Below are 18,950 nucleotides of genomic sequence, written 5' to 3'. Positions count from 1 at the left end.
AGGATGACGCTGATCTGGAGGCTGATGCTGATCTGGAAGCTGACGCTGATCTGGAGGATGATGCTGATCTGGAGGCTGGTGCTGATCTGGAGGCTGGTGCTGATCTGGAGGCTGACGCTGATCTGGAGGCTGACGCTGATCTGGAGGCTGATGCTGATCTGGAGGCTGGTGCTGATCTGGAGGCTGACGCTGATCTGGAGGCTGACGCTGATCTGGAGGCTGGGGCTGATCTGGAGGCTGACGCTGATCTGGAGGCTGACGCTGATCTGGAGACTGACGCTGATCTGGAGGCTGACGCTGATCTGGAGACTGACGCTGATCTGGAGGATGACGCTGATCTGGAGGATGACGCTGATCTGGAGACTGACGCTGATCTGGAGGCTGACGCTGATCTGGAGACTGAAGCCGATCTGGAGGCTGACGCTGATCTGGATGGGGATTGACTCCATTATCTCGGGGTTTAGGAATTATTGTTACATATTTACAAAGTGGATATTTGTTGTCATGCAGTTAATAATCCGTGTGAAAATTTTCATTAAAGTGAATGGAGTTTTCGGAAAACTAATTCACATGCAAGAGGTGAGATTATTGTCAGACTTAGGCCACATTCATATGTTCAGTATTTGGTCAGTATTTTACATCAGTATTTGGTCAGTATTTTACATCAGTATTTGTAACCAGGAGTGGGTGATAAATACAGAAGTGGTGCACATGTTTATTATACTTTCCCTCTGATTGTTCCACTCCTGGTTTTGGCTACAAATACTGATGTAAAATACTGACCAAATACTGAACGTGTGAACGTGGTCTAAACATGGATTTCAGCTGAAAATCCACCTAAAGTCTAATGAATAGGGCAGATACATGATACCTGTCGATTGCTCACCTCGCCATGTGGAAGTCAGTAGAGATGGAATACTCCTTTAAGTTTTGCAAAAAACAGGCCCTTCAATGTAAAATAATATGGGCCCACATAATTTGCTATGACTTTGGTCTCCTGATGACCAGTGGTGTAACGATCACGGTCACAGATGCGACCGGGACTGTGCAGAAGAGGGGCCCACAGATGCCAGAACCTATTTCAGCTGAATGTGCGTCTACGGATTTACATTTAGCTGATGCGTTTTGTGGTGCAGAGACCCTCCTGCCCCTTCACTGCAATACCCTTCACTGGCCAAATAGATGTCGGCAGCTGATGTCAGCATACCAGTCTCGAGTGACTCATGGCAGCGACATCATGTGCTCCCCGTGCCAGCGCACCAAAGTCATGGGAGCGGGGGAAGGTTAGAAGAATCTTTTTCTTTTTTTTAAAGTGTTGGAAAAGAGCGGCAGACCATGATACAGAAAGGTGCCCAGGATGGGGAACATTATACAATGAAGGGGTCCAGGATAGGGGGCATTGTACCAGGAAGGGGCCCAGGATGGGTGTGATGACTCTGAATTTATTCTTAATTAGGTTAGTGTATTTTCCAGTAGTTCAAGAGACATAATCGATTGTTCATATGAGCCTGAATGTTGACTCTTGAATTGATGTTTGTTGAATTGTTGAAGGGCTGCTGTTTACCTTTTCTACCAGCTCCTACACTTTAGTGTGCTGCTATCCTTAAAGGACAGGGACACAGGGTCATTGAACAATCGATGTTAGCTAATATGTTGATTGCCCATTGTATAAATCCATAAAGCTTGTTGACCTGCAAACATTGACTGAGAAACTATACAGATTGCTTGAATACTTGAACAATGAGAGAGAGAGATGACCTTATGCCACTTTCCCCCTGACCTGTAAAGGAAAGCCTGAAGGAAAGATGTAGGTATAAAAAGGCACCTTTATCCTTTCACAAGGAGACTCTAGATTACAGTAGCCAAGACACCATGGCTCCACCTGGAGGAATACAGATTTGATACACTGTCTATCACTGAGCCCATGGAGACGTTAGGAGAACCCAGGTTGGGACAATTAGGTCACCTGACCACATACCTCAGTTGACTGTCGTCAGCTTCCTAAGCTTGCCGCTACCTCCTCTCTGTGGGTGCCCTTCAAAAGCGGGGTGCCACTCGCTGGGGTAGTCAGCCCTAGAAGCCCCGAAGAAGAGTTATTGGAAGAGTGAGACTCTGTAACTTGCACCATCTTATGTATTTTCTGGGACTGTACTATGTGGTATTGTGTGTTGGTGGCTCAATCAAGTATTGCCACACTGTGTTACCCTCACCCTGTGTTGTTTGAGTAGTATTCTGCTCACTGGAAAAGTGTCCGGGAGTTTAGTGGAATGCGCCCTGGTCCATACAGTCTTTCTAAATTCAACCAGGCCAGCAAACAAAGGCAACCACTGACTCTCATGTCTCCATACTTGGTGGCAGCAGTGGAATACTACTCAGCCCGGCTGATCCAGGGGAGTTACAAGAGACTGGTGACAGTAGAAACAGTCCAAGGGTTCCACAACTAGGGAAGCAGATAGCCAGTCCCAGCAGACCATAGGTGAGGCATACACCTATGGTTGGTGTCCAACCTCACCAGCTCGGCCTTGGGAGGAGGACCGGAGGGGAAATACAGCAGCAACAAGAAACAGAGACTACAAGAGCTGTGCCAGCCTCGATGGATTGAATACCGGGCCACTGACACATGGTCGGCTTTGATGCAGGAATTGGTCCATTGGGATGCCGAGAATGTCATGGAGGATGATGAAAACTCCGCTGAAGTGGACCCAGAGGCTTTAAATTGCTTGCCAAATCCAGGATCTAATGGTAGTCTGGAATCAAATACCCAGTCACAAGCAGCATGAATCCAGAAATTGTTGATTGCATTGGGACCCGGAGCCTCAAGTGAGGAGAGGGCTTGTGTTATTGAATCAGTTTTGGGCGTTCCAGTACCCCTACCGCCTATGCTAGACCCTACTCTCATGATGGCCAACCACGAAGGAAATCATCTTCGCTACAGAGACTTGCCAGTGTTTAATGAGTCCAACACCGAGGCTCATGAACATCTGCAAAGCTTTGAGACCCTAATGTTGATGCACCAGGTGCCCACAGCGGACTGGGTCAAATACCTGTGGACTAGTTTGGCTGATGGGGCACAGGTTGGTGTCCAGTCGCTTGGGCCTCACGACTGCCTGAACAATTAAGCAGCCCTTCACTGGCCTCCTGGTTCCTTTTCTAATTACTAACTTCAACACAGCTATAACCTAACCTGGTGTCTCCTCCAATCTCTTCCTCTCAGGAACATGCACTTTGTTATGCAGTTCCTGCTGATGCAATTATTTCCACTTTCTCTTGTCCTGTAAGCTTTGGCCAGTAGATGGCGGTAGACGCCCTGTTATGCATTAACTGTGGAAATCTTCCATTCATCCATCTCCTTACACACAGTATACAGTATATACTGAGATGAGTCTCTGTGTTCACCCTCCGGTCACATCCTGGTCTCTGAGGCAGGAGCTGTTCTTCCTCACCTGCGAACTCTTAGTCTATGGACACTTTTCTCTAAATTATCTCTCATACATTTGACTGCACGTGATTCCTCTGCCACAGACAGAAATCTAATAACGATCAGGGTTTTTTGTGGCTCTTCAGCTGCTTCTGACAGATCACCCCGGTGTCACGGTCCTCACTGTGCTTTCCCAGGACAAGAGCACCGGCAGCTTTACCCCGGGAGCACCTGCAGCTTTATCCCCGGGAGCACTGGCAGCTTCACCTCCGGCAGCACCGGCAGCTTTACCCCCGGGAGCACCGGCAGCTTTACCCCCGGGAGCACCGGCAGCTTTACCCCCAGAAGCATCGGCAGCTTTACCTCCGGGAGCACCGGCAGCTTTACCCCCGAGAGCACCGGCAGCTTTACCCCCGGGATCACCGGCAGCTTTACCACCGGGAGCACCGGCAGCTTTACCCTCGGAGCACCGGCAACTTTACCCCGGGAGCCCCGGCAGCTTTATCCCCGGGAGCACCGGCAGCTTCACCTCCGGCAGCACCAGCAGCTTTACCCCCGGGAGCACCGGCAGCTTTACCCCCGGGAGCACCAGCAGCTTTACCCCCAGAAGCATCGGCAGCTTTACCTCCGGGAGCACCGGCAGCTTTACCCCCGAGAGCACCGGCAGCTTTACCCCCGGGATCACCGGCAGCTTTACCACCGGGAGCACCGGCAGCTTTACCCCTGGGAGCACCGGCAGCTTTACCCCCAGGAGCACCGGCAGCCTTACCCCGGGAGCATCGGCAGCTTTACCTCCGGCAGCACCGGCAGCTTTACCTCCGGGAACACCGGCAGCTTTACCCCCGAGAGCAGCGGCAGCTTTACCCCCTGGATCACCTGCAGCTTTACCTCCAGGAGCACCGGCAGCTTTACCTCCGGCAGCATCGGCAGCTTTACCTCCAGGAGCACCGGCAGCTTTACCTCCGGCAGCACCGGCAGCTTTACCTCCGGGAACACCGGCAGCTTTACCTCCAGGAGCACTGGCAGCTTTACCCCCGGGAGTACCGGCAGCTTTACCCCCGGTTGCATCGGCAGCTTTACCCCCGGGAGCATCAGCAGCTTTACCCTCGGAGAACCTGCAGCTTTACCTCCGGGAACACCGGCAGATTTACCCCCGGGAGCACCTGCAGCTTTACCTCCAGGAGCACTGGCAGCTTTACCTCTTTAGCATGGGAAGAAAGATGTGATCCAGGGATCCAGTTAGCTTATTTGAGCAACATATGTTCCTTACCTAGGACACCGCAGGGTCTGGTAACCTGGACTATGAGCTGGGAACAATAAAATGAAACGTCCCTCCTTTCTTGACAAAGGATTTTTATTAAGAAGTAAATTGCAAAGTTGCCTGTTTTTACTCTCCATTTTTACCCATTTAAGAACTTCAGACAACTCTTCTAATACTGAAATCACAAGCATCAGATGTTCTCTTTCAGGTCCATATTTCAGCCAACATTATCAATATACAGTTATATGAAAAAGTTTGGGCACCCCTATTAATCTTAAGTTTAATGTTTTATAAAAATTGTTTTTTTTTGCAACAGCTATTTCAGTTTCATATATCTAATAACTGTTGGACACAGTAATGTTTCTGCCTTGAAATCAGGTTTATTGTACTAACAGAAAATGTGCAATCTGCATTCAAACAAAATTTGACAGGTGCATAAGTATGGGCACCCTTATCATTTTCTTGTTTTAAATACTCCTACCTACTTTTTACTGACTAAGGGCATGTTCACACTTTACAGATTTTGCTGCGGATTTTTCCGCAGCGGATTTGGAAAAACCGCATTGAAAAACCGCTGCGGTTTTCCCTGCGGATTTTCCTGCGGTTTCTTCTGCGGATTCCTCTGCGGGTTTTCAACAGCACTTTCCTATTGGTGCATGTTGAAAACCGCTGCGGAATCCGCAGAAAGAAGTGACATGCTCCTTCTTTTTTTCCGCAGCAATTCCGCGCGGTTTTTAAAGGGATTTTCCGCAAAGTGGGCACAGCGGTTTTTGTTTTCCATAGGGTAACATTGTACTGTACCCTGCATGGAAAACTGCTGCGGATCCGCAGCGTCAAATCCGCAGCGGATCCGCAGCAAAAACCGCAAAGTGTGAACATAGCCTTACTAAAGCACTTTTTTTGGTTTTGTAACCTCATTGAGCTTTGAACTTCATAGCCAGGTGTATGCAATCATGAGAAAAGCTACTTAAAGTGGCCACTTGCAAGTTGTTCTCCTGTTTGAATCTCCTCTGAAGAGTGGCATCATGGGCTCCTCAAAACAACTGTCAAATGATCTGAAAACAAAGATTATTCAACATAGTTGTTCAGGGGAAGGATACAAAAAGCTGTTTCAGAGATTTAACCTGTCAATTTCCACTGTGAGGAACATAGTAAGGAAATGGAAGAACACAGGTAGAGTTCTTGTTAAGGCCAGAAGTGGCAGGCCAAGAAAAACATCAGAAAGGCAGTGAAGAAGAATGGTGAGTAGTGTTGAGCATTCCGATACCGCAAGTATCGGGTATCGGCCGATATTTGCTGTATCGGAATTCCGATACCGAGATCCGATACTTTTGTGGTATCGGGTATCGGTATCGAAACAACATTAATGTGTAAAATAAGGAATTAAAATAAAAAATATTGCTATACTCACCTCTCCGACGCAGCCTGCACCTTACCGAGGGAACCGGCAGCGTTGTTTGCTTAAAATTTGCGCTTTAACTTCCTTACTTGAAGTCCCGGCTTGTGATTGGTCGCGTCGCCCATGTGACCGCGACGCAACCAATCACAACGCCGGAACGTAATTTTAAAATCCTGAAGGACCTAAAATTACGTCACGGCTTGCTGTGATTGGTCGCGTCGCGGTCACATGGGCGGCGCGCAACCAATCACAAGCCGGGACTTCAAGTAAGGAAGTTAAAGCGCAAATTTTAAGCAAACAACGCTGCCGGTTCCCTCGCTGAAGTCCAGGCTGCGTCGGAGAGGTGAGTATAGCAATATTTTTTATTTTAATTCTTTATTTTACACATTAATATGGTTCCCAGGGCCTGAAGGAGAGTTTCCTCTCCTTCAGACCCTGGGAACCATCAGGAATACCGTCCGATAAATGAGTCCCATTGACTTGTATTGGTATCGGGTATCGGTATCGGATTAGATCCCATACTTTGCCGGTATCGGCCGATACTTTCCGATACCGATACTTTCAAGTATCGGACGGTATCGCTCAACACTAATGGTGAGATCAGTCAAGGACAATCCTCAGACCATCTCCAGAGAGCTGCAGCATCAACTTGCTGCAGATGGTGTCACTGTGCATCGGTCAACTATACAACGCACTGTTTTTTTTTGCCGCCATGCATAACACCTTTTTGTATGACCAAACAACTCAATCTTGGTTTCATCAGTCCACAGGACCTTCTTCCAAAAAGAAATTGGCTTCTCCAAATGTGCTTTTGCATACCTCAGCCGACTCTGTTTGTGGCGTGCTTGCAGAAATGGCTTCTTTCGCATCACTCTCCCATACAGCTTCTCCTTGTGCAAAGTGCGTTGTATAGTTGACCGATGCACAGTGACACCATCTGCAGCAAGTTGATGCTGCAGCTCTCTGGAGGTGGTCTGAGGATTGTCCTTGACTGATCTCACCATTCTTCTTCTCTGCCTTTCTGATGTTTTTCTTGGCCTGCCGCTTCTGGCCTTAACAAGAACTGTACCTGTGTTCTTCCATTTCCTTACTATGTTCCTCGCAGTGGAAATTGACAGGTTAAATCTCTTAGACAGCTTTTTGTATCCTTCCCCTGAACAACTATGTTGAATAATCTTTGTTTTCAGATCATTTGACAGTTGTTTTGAGGAGCCCATGATGCCACTCGTCAGAGGAGATTCAAACAGGAGAACAACTTTTTCATATAACTGTATGTGAGGAATGTGGCTCCGTATTTATGTGGGAAACGATTCTTGCTGCAAAATGTCAGTAAATTTAGGTTCGGTCATCTCTACTAATGATACAAATACAGATCAATTGATAAACATATAACCCCAGTCCATTTCATACATATAGGGTGGGCAACACTCCATCAAATATATAGACATATTGACCGTTTGGTCATTAAACCAAATTAAATCAAGAAGTGCCTTGTTTTTTTTATTAAATTTTTTTTTTAAACTTTATATTTATTAAAATCACACATAAACAATAAAATAGTACCTCTACACCAATGACAATTTTATCTAAACAGGTCAGCTAAAGCATGTGTACGTAAATACCTATGAGAAACTGGCGCCCCCAGGAAGAAGCTGATGCGAAACGCGCGTCGGGGATTTGCAGGTGCAGCGTGTCACTCGGCACTTCATTTGAGAAGCTGTGTACTTACCAGGTAATATGTATTGATTAGTTCGGAGCTTGTATGATCCAGTAAGCTGGTTATGGTGTACGATCGGTGATGTTGCGGTGTACTTTGGAATCTAAAAGGTGATTTACACGCATAGTAGAGTTGCCACTCATATGCATGTTTCTGCTACGAGTGATAAATATCTGCACCCTAGATGTCACGTTGTTTTGCTCCCTGTCATGATCTCTGCAGGCAGAGATCATAGCAAGCCTATAGAGGGACAAGCTCTCGGAAGATGGAACTATACTGACCATGAACTAAGCCTGCCGCGCAACTAGAAATAGCCAGGTAGCATTTCCTATTTATCGCTAGATGCCCAGCTCTGGCCTAAGACCTAAATAGCTAGCAAAGGGAAATATAAGACCTGGCTCACCTCTAGAGAAATATTCCAAAGAAGACAGTAGCCCCCCACATATAATGACGGTGAGTTCAGATGAAACAACAAACGCAGCAGGAAAATAGTCTTAGCAAATTTGAGGTCCGCTTACTAGATAGCAGAAGACAGATAGTATACTTTCATGGTCAGCAGAAAAACACTAACAAAACACCATCCAGAGATTACCTTAAACTCTGGCATTAACTCATAACGCCAGAGTAGCAATCCCTGATCAACGAGAGCTTTCCAGACACAGTAACAAAACTTCAGCTGTGAACTGGAACAAATAGGCAAAACAAAACATGGACAAAAGTCCAACTTATCTAGTAGCTGTCTAGAAGCAGGAACAAGCACTGAGAGGCATCAGATAACATTGTTGACCGGCAAGAAACCACCAGAGAAATGAGCTTAAATAGCGACACCCACTACTGATGGAACCAGGTGAAACAGGAAAGAGGATGACAAGTCCAATTCCACAAGCGGCCACCGGGGGAGCCCAGAATCCAAATTCACAACAGTACCCCCCCCTCAAGGAGGGGGCACCGAACCCTCACCAGATCCACCAGGGCGACCAGGATGAGCCCTATGGAAGGCACGAACAAGATCAGAAGCATGAACATCAGATGCATTGACCCAAGAATTATCCTCCTGGCCGTAACCCTTCCAGTTGACCAGATACTGGAGTTTCCGTCTGGAAACACGAGAGTCCAAAATTTTCTCCACAACGTACTCCAACTCACCCTCAACCAACACCGGAGCAGGAGGCTCAACTGAAGGTACAACAGGTACCTCATACCTGCGCAATAACGACCGATGAAAAACGTTATGAATGGAAAAGGACGCAGGGAGGTCCAAACGGAAAGAAACAGGATTAAGAATCTCCAATATTCTATAAGGGCCGATGAACCGAGGTTTAAACTTAGGAGAAGAGACCCTCATAGGGACAAAACGAGAAGACAACCACACTAAATCTCCAACACAAAGCCGAGAACCAACACGACGACGACGGTTGGCAAAACGCTGAGTCTTCTCCTGGGACAACTTCAAATTGTCCATAACCTGCCCCCAGATGTGATGCAATCTCTCCACCACCGCATCCACTCCAGGACAATCCGAGGATTCCACCTGACCGGAGGAAAATCGAGGGTGAAACCCCGAATTACAGAAAAACGGGGACACCAAGGTGGAAGAACTGGCCCGATTATTGAGGGCGAACTCTGCCAATGGCAAAAAAGCAACCCAATCATCCTGGTCAGCAGAGACAAAACACCTCAGATATGTCTCAAGGGTCTGATTAGTCCGCTCGGTCTGGCCATTAGTCTGAGGGTGAAAAGCAGATGAAAAAGACAAATCTATGCCCATCCTAGCACAGAATGCCCGCCAAAATCTAGACACAAATTGGGTACCTCTGTCAGAAACAATATTCTCAGGAATACCGTGCAATCGGACAACATTCTGAAAAAACAGAGGAACCAACTCAGAAGAAGAAGGCAACTTGGGCAGAGGAACCAAATGGACCATTTTAGAGAAACGGTCACAGACCACCCAGATGACAGACATCTTCTGGGAAACAGGCAGATCTGAAATAAAATCCATCGAGATGTGTGTCCAAGGCCTCTTAGGAATAGGCAAGGGCAACAGCAGTCCGCTAGCCCGAGAACTACAAGACTTGGCCCGAGCACAAACGTCACATGACTGCACAAAGACTCGCACATCTCGTGACAGGGAAGGCCACCAGAAGGATCTTGCCACCAAATCCCTGGTACCAAAAATTCCGGGATGACCTGCCAATGCAGAAGAATGTACCTCAGAGATGACTCTGCTGGTCCAATCATCCGGAACAAACAGTCTATCAGGCGGACAACGATCCGGTCTATCCGCCTGAAACTCTTGCAAGGACCGCCGCAGATCAGGAGAAACGGCCGACAAAATTACTCCCTCCCTAAGGATACCTGTGGGTTCAGAATTACCAGGAGAGTCCGGGTCAAAACTCCTAGAAAGGGCATCTGCCTTAACATTCTTAGAACCCGGTAGGTATGACACCACAAAATTAAAGCGAGAAAAAAATAAAGACCAGCGCGCCTGTCTAGGATTCAGGCGTCTGGCAGTCTCAAGATAAATCAAATTTTTGTGGTCAGTCAATACCACCACCTGATGCCTAGCCCCCTCGAGCCAATGGCGCCACTCCTCAAACGCCCACTTCATGGCCAAAAGCTCCCGATTCCCAACATCATAATTCCGCTCTGCGGGCGAAAATTTGCGAGAAAAGAAGGCACAAGGCCTAATGACGGAGCAGTCGGAACCTTTCTGCGACAACACTGCCCCAGCTCCGATCTCCGAAGCGTCAACCTCAACCTGAAAAGGCAGATTCACATCAGGCTGACGCAACACAGGGGCAGAGGCAAAACGGCGCTTAAGCTCCTGAAAGGCCTCTACAGCATGAGGGGACCAATTAGCAACATCAGCGCCTTGTCTGGTCAAATCAGTCAGTGGTTTAACGACATCCGAAAAACCAGCAATAAATCGGCGGTAAAAGTTGGCAAAGCCCAAAAATCTCTGAAGACCCTTAAGAGAGGAGGGCTGAGTCCAGTCACAAATAGCTTGCACCTTGACGGGATCCATCTCAATGGAAGAGGGAGAAAAAATATACCCCAAAAAGGAAATTTTCTGGACCCCAAAAACGCACTTAGACCCCTTCACACATAAAGAATTAGACCGCAGAACCTGAAAAACTCTCCTGACCTGCTGGACATGAGAGTCCCAGTCATCAGAAAAAATCAGAATATCATCCAGATATATTATCATAAATTTATCCAGAAAATCGCGGAAAACATCATGCATAAAAGACTGGAAAACTGAAGGGGCATTAGAAAGACCAAAAGGCATGACCAAATACTCAAAGTGGCCCTCGGGCGTATTAAATGCGGTCTTCCACTCATCCCCCTGCCTGATCCGCACCAAATTATACGCCCCACGAAGATCAATTTTAGAGAACCACTTAGCACCCTCTATACGAGCAAACAAATCAGTAAGCAATGGCAATGGGTATTGATACTTAACAGTGATCTTATTCAGAAGCCGATAATCAATACATGGTCTCAAAGAGCCGTCTTTTTTTGAGACAAAGAAAAACCCAGCTCCCAAGGGAGAAGAAGATGGACGAATATGTCCCTTTTCCAAAGACTCCTTTATATATTCCCGCATAGCAGCATGTTCCGGCACAGACAAATTAAACAAACGACCCTTTGGATATTTACAACCCGGTATCAAATCTATGGCACAATCGCACTCACGGTGCGGAGGTAACGACCCAAGCTTGGGTTCGTCAAAGACGTCTTGATAATCAGAGAGGAACTCAGGGACTTCAGAGGGAATGGACGACGAAATAGAAACCAAAGGTACGTCCCCATGAATACCCTTACATCCCCAGCTCAACACAGACATTGCTCTCCAGTCCAAGACTGGGTTGTGAGACTGCAACCATGGCAATCCCAGTACCAAATCGTCATGTAAATTATACAGCACCAGGAAACGAATAATCTCCTGGTGATCCGGATTGATACGCATGGTTACTTGTGTCCAGTATTGTGGTTTATTATTAGCCAATGGGGTGGAGTCAATCCCCTTCAGAGGAATAAGAGTCTCCAAAGGCTCTAAATCAAAACCACAACGATTGGCAAAGGACCAATCCATAAGACTCAGAGCGGCGCCAGAGTCAACATAGGCGTCCGTGGCAATGGATGACAAAGAGCAAATCAGGGTTACAGACAAAATAAACTTAGACTGAATGGTGCCAATGGAAACAGACTTATCAAGCTTCTTTGTACGCCTAGAGCATGCTGATATAACATGAGTAGAATCCCCACAATAGAAACACAATCCATTCTTCCGTCTAAAATTCTGTCGCTCGCTCCTGGACAGAATTCTATCACACTGCATACTTTCTGGCGTCTTTTCCATAGACACCGCCAGATGGTGCACCGGTTTGCGCTCCCGCAGACGCCTATCAATCTGAATAGCCATTGTCATGGACTCATTCAGACCTGCAGGCAAAGGGAACCCCACCATAACATCCTTAACGGCATCAGAGAGACCTTCTCTGAAAGTTGCCGCCAAGGCGCACTCATTCCACTGAGTAAGCACAGACCATTTACGGAATTTTTGGCAGAAAACTTCAGCTTCGTCTTGCCCCTGAGATAGTGCCATCAAAGTTTTTTCTGCCTGAAGTTCCAAATGAGGTTCCTCATAAAGCAAGCCCAAGGCCAGAAAAAACGCATCCACATCGCGTAACGCAGGATCCCCTGCTGGCAATGAAAAAGCCCAATCTTGAGGGTCACCCCTGAGCAAGGAAATCACAATCCTAACCTGCTGAGCAGGGTCTCCAGCTGAACGAGACTTCAGGGACAAATAAAGCTTACAATTATTTCGGAAATTCTGGAAGCTAGCTCTATTCCCTGTGAAGAACTCCGGCAAAGGAATTCTCGGCTCAGATACCGGAGCATGTACCACAAAATCTTGTAAATTTTGTACTTTCGTGATGAGATTATTCAAACCCGCAGTTACACTCTGGAGATCCATTATTGTCAGGTGCACACAGAGCATACAGAGATTAGGAGGAGAGAGAGAAAAAAGACTGCAGCAAGGCAGACTGGAGGAAAAAAAAAAAAAAAAAAAAAAAAAAATTCCAGCAGACTTCTTATAACTCTCCTTTCTCAACCTGGGTCTTTAACACTTTACGGTCCGGTCAAACTGTCATGATCTCTGCAGGCAGAGATCATAGCAAGCCTATAGAGGGACAAGCTCTCGGAAGATGGAACTATACTGACCATGAACTAAGCCTGCCGCGCAACTAGAAATAGCCAGGTAGCATTTCCTATTTATCGCTAGATGCCCAGCTCTGGCCTAAGACCTAAATAGCTAGCAGAGGGAAATATAAGACCTGGCTCACCTCTAGAGAAATATTCCAAAGAAGACAGTAGCCCCCCACATATAATGACGGTGAGTTCAGATGAAACAACAAACGCAGCAGGAAAATAGTCTTAGCAAATTTGAGGTCCGCTTACTAGATAGCAGAAGACAGATAGTATACTTTCATGGTCAGCAGAAAAACACTAACAAAACACCATCCAGAGATTACCTTAAACTCTGGCATTAACTCATAACGCCAGAGTAGCAATCCCTGATCAACGAGAGCTTTCCAGACACAGTAACAAAACTTCAGCTGTGAACTGGAACAAATAGGCAAAACAAAACATGGACAAAAGTCCAACTTATCTAGTAGCTGTCTAGAAGCAGGAACAAGCACTGAGAGGCATCAGATAACATTGTTGACCGGCAAGAAACCACCAGAGAAATGAGCTTAAATAGCGACACCCACTACTGATGGAACCAGGTGAAACAGGAAAGAGGATGACAAGTCCAATTCCACAAGCGGCCACCGGGGGAGCCCAGAATCCAAATTCACAACAGCTCCCTAGGACTATGTTTAAATAATGTGGATGGAAGATAGTATATTGTGGAGTAGTTGCTGTCAGGATCACAGATTATTTAACCCGAAGGCAATGTTTATGTTTAATATTTATATCCTGGGTAGTACAGGAACACACTGGTAGCAACTAGGCTGCAATTACGTCAGGAGCAGTTGATTATCAAATAGGGTGCTCAGGAGTAGTTGCCTTTAGATATTTATACTATGGTTGACTTATATTGGCAGCTACTGGTCTACCATTAGTCTAGGAGCAGTCATCTATTATAGTTTGTCCAGTTCCAACTACTTTTTCTCATAGGTATTTATGTGCACATGCTTCAGCTGACCTGTTTAGATATAATTGTCATTGGTGTAGAGGTACTATTTTATTGTTTATGTGTAATTTTCATAAATATAAATAAAGTTTAATTTTTTTTTATCAACAAAACAAGGCACTTCTTGATTTAAATACAGATCAATGCAGAGAGACAGATTAGAGAGCGGCTGGGATTGGGCAGATCAGTGGGGTCACCTGTGATCTCCTGATGTTGGATCTGCTTCTCAGTAAGGCTCTCTCCGTGCTGCACCTCCACATTTCTTCTCTTTCTGGCAGCTATCTAGGTTTATCCTCCCTTCTATCTCCAGAATCCTCTCATGCTGCTGTTCTTTTCTGGAATGTGCTACTATGGGCAGTCCGATTAATTCGCAGCTTGGGCCGGGTCACCCCTATTTCCTCACAGATTGTAAGCTCTTTTTACTCATCTCTCCTGGATCCAATGCCAGGAGCTGCGTCCTCCTCCTGCCACCAACTCTCTGATCTTTGGTGCTCCTGACTACAAGCCTTAGACGTCTTCTGCTTCTTGTTCTAATCAAGTTGTCATTGACAAGCCATGCTCTGCTACATCATTGGGATCTACTATAGAAGTTCTGACATACCCTGCTCTGCTACACTAATGGAATCTGCGTCATGACCTACCCAGCTCTGCTAAGTCACAGGGCTCAGCTTTATTCCCAGATCGCTGCACTACTGGACTCTGATGCATCACCATGAGTGAGTCCGCTGACATACACCGGCTCTGCTATTCCACAACGCTCTGCTTCATCACTGCACTCTGCTCCATCTCTACCGCGAGGCTCCTGGCCTACCCAGCTCTGCTACATTGGTCTTCCTACGTTGAGTCCTCAGCCTTGGCTCCTCTGCCTGCCATCCCACCTCTACATTGCATCGTCTGTCCATGCTGCATTGTGACTACTTGTCTACTTGTCCAGACCAAGGATCAGGGATTCACCTCACTCTATTGGGCAAGGCCATCATTTCAAAACTTCTAATTTTGGAATTTGTACTTGTGACTAGTGTTGAGCGATACCGTCCGATACTTGAAAGTATCGGTATCGGAAAGTATCGGCCGATACCGGCAAAGTATCGGATCCAATCCGATACCGATACCCGATACCAATACAAGTCAATGGGACTCAGGTATCGGACGGTATTCCTGATGGTTCCCAGGGTCTGAAGGAGAGGAAACTCTCCTTCAGGCCCTGGGAACCATATTAATGTGTAAAAGAAAGAATTAAAATAAAAAATATTGCTATACTCACCTCTCCGACGCAGCCTGGACCTCACCGAGGGAACCGGCAGCGTTGTTTGTTTAAAATTCGCGCTTTTACTTGGTTACGTGAGGTCCCGGCTTGTGATTGGTCAGGGCGGCCATGTTGCCGGGACGCGGACCAATCACAGCAAGCCGTGACAAAATTACGTCACGGCTTGCTGTGATTGGTCCGCGTCCCGGCAACATGGCCGCCATTAACCAATCACAAGCCGTGACGTCACGGGAGGCTGGACACGCGCGCTTTTCAAAATACGCGCATGTCCAGCCTCCCGTGACGTCCCGGCTTGTGATTGGTTAATGGCGGCCATGTTGCCGGGACGTCACTGGAGGCTGGACACGCGCGCTTTTCAAAATACGCGCATGTCCAGCCTCCCGTGACGTCACGGCTTGTGATTGGTTAATGGCGGCCATGTTGCCGGGACGCGGACCAATCACAGCAAGCCGTGACGTAATTTCGTCACGGCTTGCTGTGATTGGTCCGCGTCCCGGCAACATGGCCGCCCTGACCAATCACAAGCCGGGACTTCACGTAACCAAGTAAAAGCGCGAAATTTAAACAAACAACGCTGCCGGTTCCCTCGCTGAGGTCCCGGCTGCGTCGGACAGGTGAGTATAGCAATATTTTTTATTTTAATTCTCTTTTTTACACATTATTACATTAATGTTGTTGCGATACCCGATACCCGATACCACAAAAGTATCGGATCTCGGTATCGGAAATTCCGATACAGCAAGTATCGGCCGATACCCGATACTTGCAGTATCGGAATGCTCAACACTACTTGTGACATATGTTGTTCCAATATGCTGAAATATTCACTTTATTATTATAATGGATGGTTTATATGCATCAGTGACTGAACAATACGATTTGGGACAAATCTTACTGACCAATATGCAGGATAATTAATAAGTCTACTGAACCGCCGTACGACCAGCTCTACCCTCTCCTAGTGTATCCTCACCCATCCCCTGCAGACTGTGAGCCCTCGCGGGCAGGGTCCTCCCTCCTTCTGTACCTGTGTGTGCCTTGAATTGCTCATGTTATTATACTTGTCTATGTATGCCCCTTTTTTCACATGTAAAGCGCCATGAAACAAATGGAGCTATAAAAATGAATAATAATAATAATTATGGGACTGCATTCTGCTGTGTGGACACTAGATGGCAGGAGAGCTGCACGGTTCCATCACAGGAGGAATTTGCGCAGAATATCTGGATATTTCAGAAAACACAAAACAAACATTTACCGACATCTAATTCTAATTCTGAATCTTCTTAAGTTGCTGAATGTGTAGGCCTGCTGCAAGACGTCTGGTGGGTTTCGGAGCAATGAGGATTGTGTAGTTGGATTGATACCTACCTGCCTGTTAATGGTTATTGATTGGAACCATTGTGACACTTGTCATTCATCAATCATAAAAATAATGAAAGTTATGCAACTTCCTGATATACGTTTTATATCATTTGCTCACTATTTTTATGATCTGGGAATATTCATTTTACCTTCAGCTGAGGAATTGTCACAATGTGTCAGCCCAGAATACTTTCTCTACTCTGGTACATTGTAACAAGACCTCAGCTGTGGCACAGCTTCTTTAATACTAGTTAGGGGTTTTATTCCTCTCACACAGTTGTGGTGAAATAGCTGCAGATATCGATAAAATGACAATCACCTAAGAGTGACATTTACATCTGAATGTACACGACGTCTCTTATAAATACAAGTGAAGTGTATGAATATATTTCGCTTAGAAATTCTATTTAAGCAGAAAAAAACATCCGAGAAAGCTTCAGGGTCCGGGAGATGAGATCGATTCCTCTTCACCTGAGCGAGAAAGAGTCAAAGAAAAATCAATTTCATAAAAAAAAAAAAATCAGACATTTGAGAAATAAATTATTAAGAAGGAAGCAACAACATCTATCAGATGTAAAATATCAGAACAGCTGGAGGTCAGGAGGAGTCAGAGACTAACAGGCTGGAGAGCGAGGAAACCGCAAGGGCTTCACTGACTGTCAAAACGCTTAATGTTTGAAGAGTCAAAGGCAAGGAAGAAGGAAGACGACAAAGAATGAGGAAGATGAGGAAAAAGGATGAGGAAGATGACAAAGAATGAGGAAGAGGAAGTCACCAAAGAATGAGGAAGAAGAGGAAAAAGGATGAGCAAGATGACAAAGAATGAGGAAGAGGAAGTCGCCAAAGAATGAGGAAGAAGAGGAAAAAGGATGAAGAAGATGACAAAGAATGAGGAAGAGGAAGTCACCAAAGAATGAGGAAGATGAGGAAAAAGGATGAGGAAGATGACAAAGAATGAGGAAGAGGAAGTCACCAAAGAATGAGGAAGAAGAGGAAAAAGGATGAGCAAGATGACAAAGAATGAGGAAGAGGAAGTCACCAAAGAATGAGGAAGAAGAGGAAAAAGGATGAGGAAGATGACAAAGAATGAGGAAGAGGATGTCGCCAAAGAATGAGGAAGATGAGGAAAAAGGATGAGGAAGATGACAAAGAATGAGGAAGAGGAAGTCACCAAAGAATGAGGAAGATGAGGAAAAAGGATGAAGAAGATGACAAAGAATGAGGAAGAGGAAGTCACCAAAGAATGAGGAAGATGAGGAAAAAGGATGAAGAAGATAACAAAGAATGAGGAAGAGGATGTCGCCAAAGAATGAGGAAGAAGAGGAAAAAGGATGAAGAAGATGACAAAGAATGAGGAAGAGGAAGTCACCAAAGAATGAGGAAGATGAGGAAAAAGGATGAGGAAGATGACAAAGAATGAGGAAGAGGAAGTCGCCAAAGAATGAGGAAGATGAGGAAAAAGGATGAGGAAGATGACAATGAATGAGGAAGAAGAACATGAGGAAAAAGAGAAAGGAAGAAGAGGAAGACAAAAAAGAATGATAAGCAAGAGGAAGATGGCAAAGAATAAGGATATAGAGAAAGATGCAGAGGACAAAGGAGAAGAGGAAGATGGCAAAGATGGCAAAGAATGAGGGAGAAGACAAAGATGGCAAAGATTGAGGAAGAAGAACATGAGGTAAAGGAGGAGGAATAAGAGGAAGATGACAAAGAATGAGGAAGATGAGGAAAAAGGATGAGGAAGATGACAAAGAATGAGGAAGAAGAACATGAGGAAAAAAGAGAATGAGGAAGAAGAGGAAGACCAAAAAGAATGATGAACAAGAGGAAGATGGCAAAGAATAAGGATATAGAGGAAGATGCAGAGGACAAGGGAGAAGAGGAAGATGACAAAGATTGAGGAAGAAGAACATGAGGTAAAGGAGGAGGAATAAGAGGAACATGACAAACAATTAGGAAGAAGGGGAAGATGAGGAAAAAGGATGAGGAAGACAGTAAAGAATGAGAAAGAAAAGGAAGGCACCAAAGAATGTGAAAGAAGATGAAGATGGAAAAGAATGAGGAAGAAGAAGAACATGAGGAAAAAATGGATGAGTAAGAAGAGGAAGACAATAAAGAATGAGGAAGAAGAGCATGATGAAAAAGAGGATGAGAAAGAAGAGGAAGATTAAAGAGAATGATGAAGAGGAAGATGGCAAAGAATGAGAAAATAGAGGAAGATGCAGAGGACAAGGGAGAAGAGGAAGATGACAAAAAATTAGGACGAAGAACAAGAGGAAAAAAGAGGATGAGGAAGATGAGGAAAAAGAGGATGA

This window comes from Ranitomeya variabilis, chromosome 7 (genome assembly GCF_051348905.1).
Source record: "Ranitomeya variabilis isolate aRanVar5 chromosome 7, aRanVar5.hap1, whole genome shotgun sequence".
Classification (NCBI taxonomy): domain Eukaryota; kingdom Metazoa; phylum Chordata; class Amphibia; order Anura; family Dendrobatidae; genus Ranitomeya; species Ranitomeya variabilis.
The sequence above is the reverse complement of the archived record's forward strand: the minus strand, read 5'-3'. Positions refer to the sequence as shown.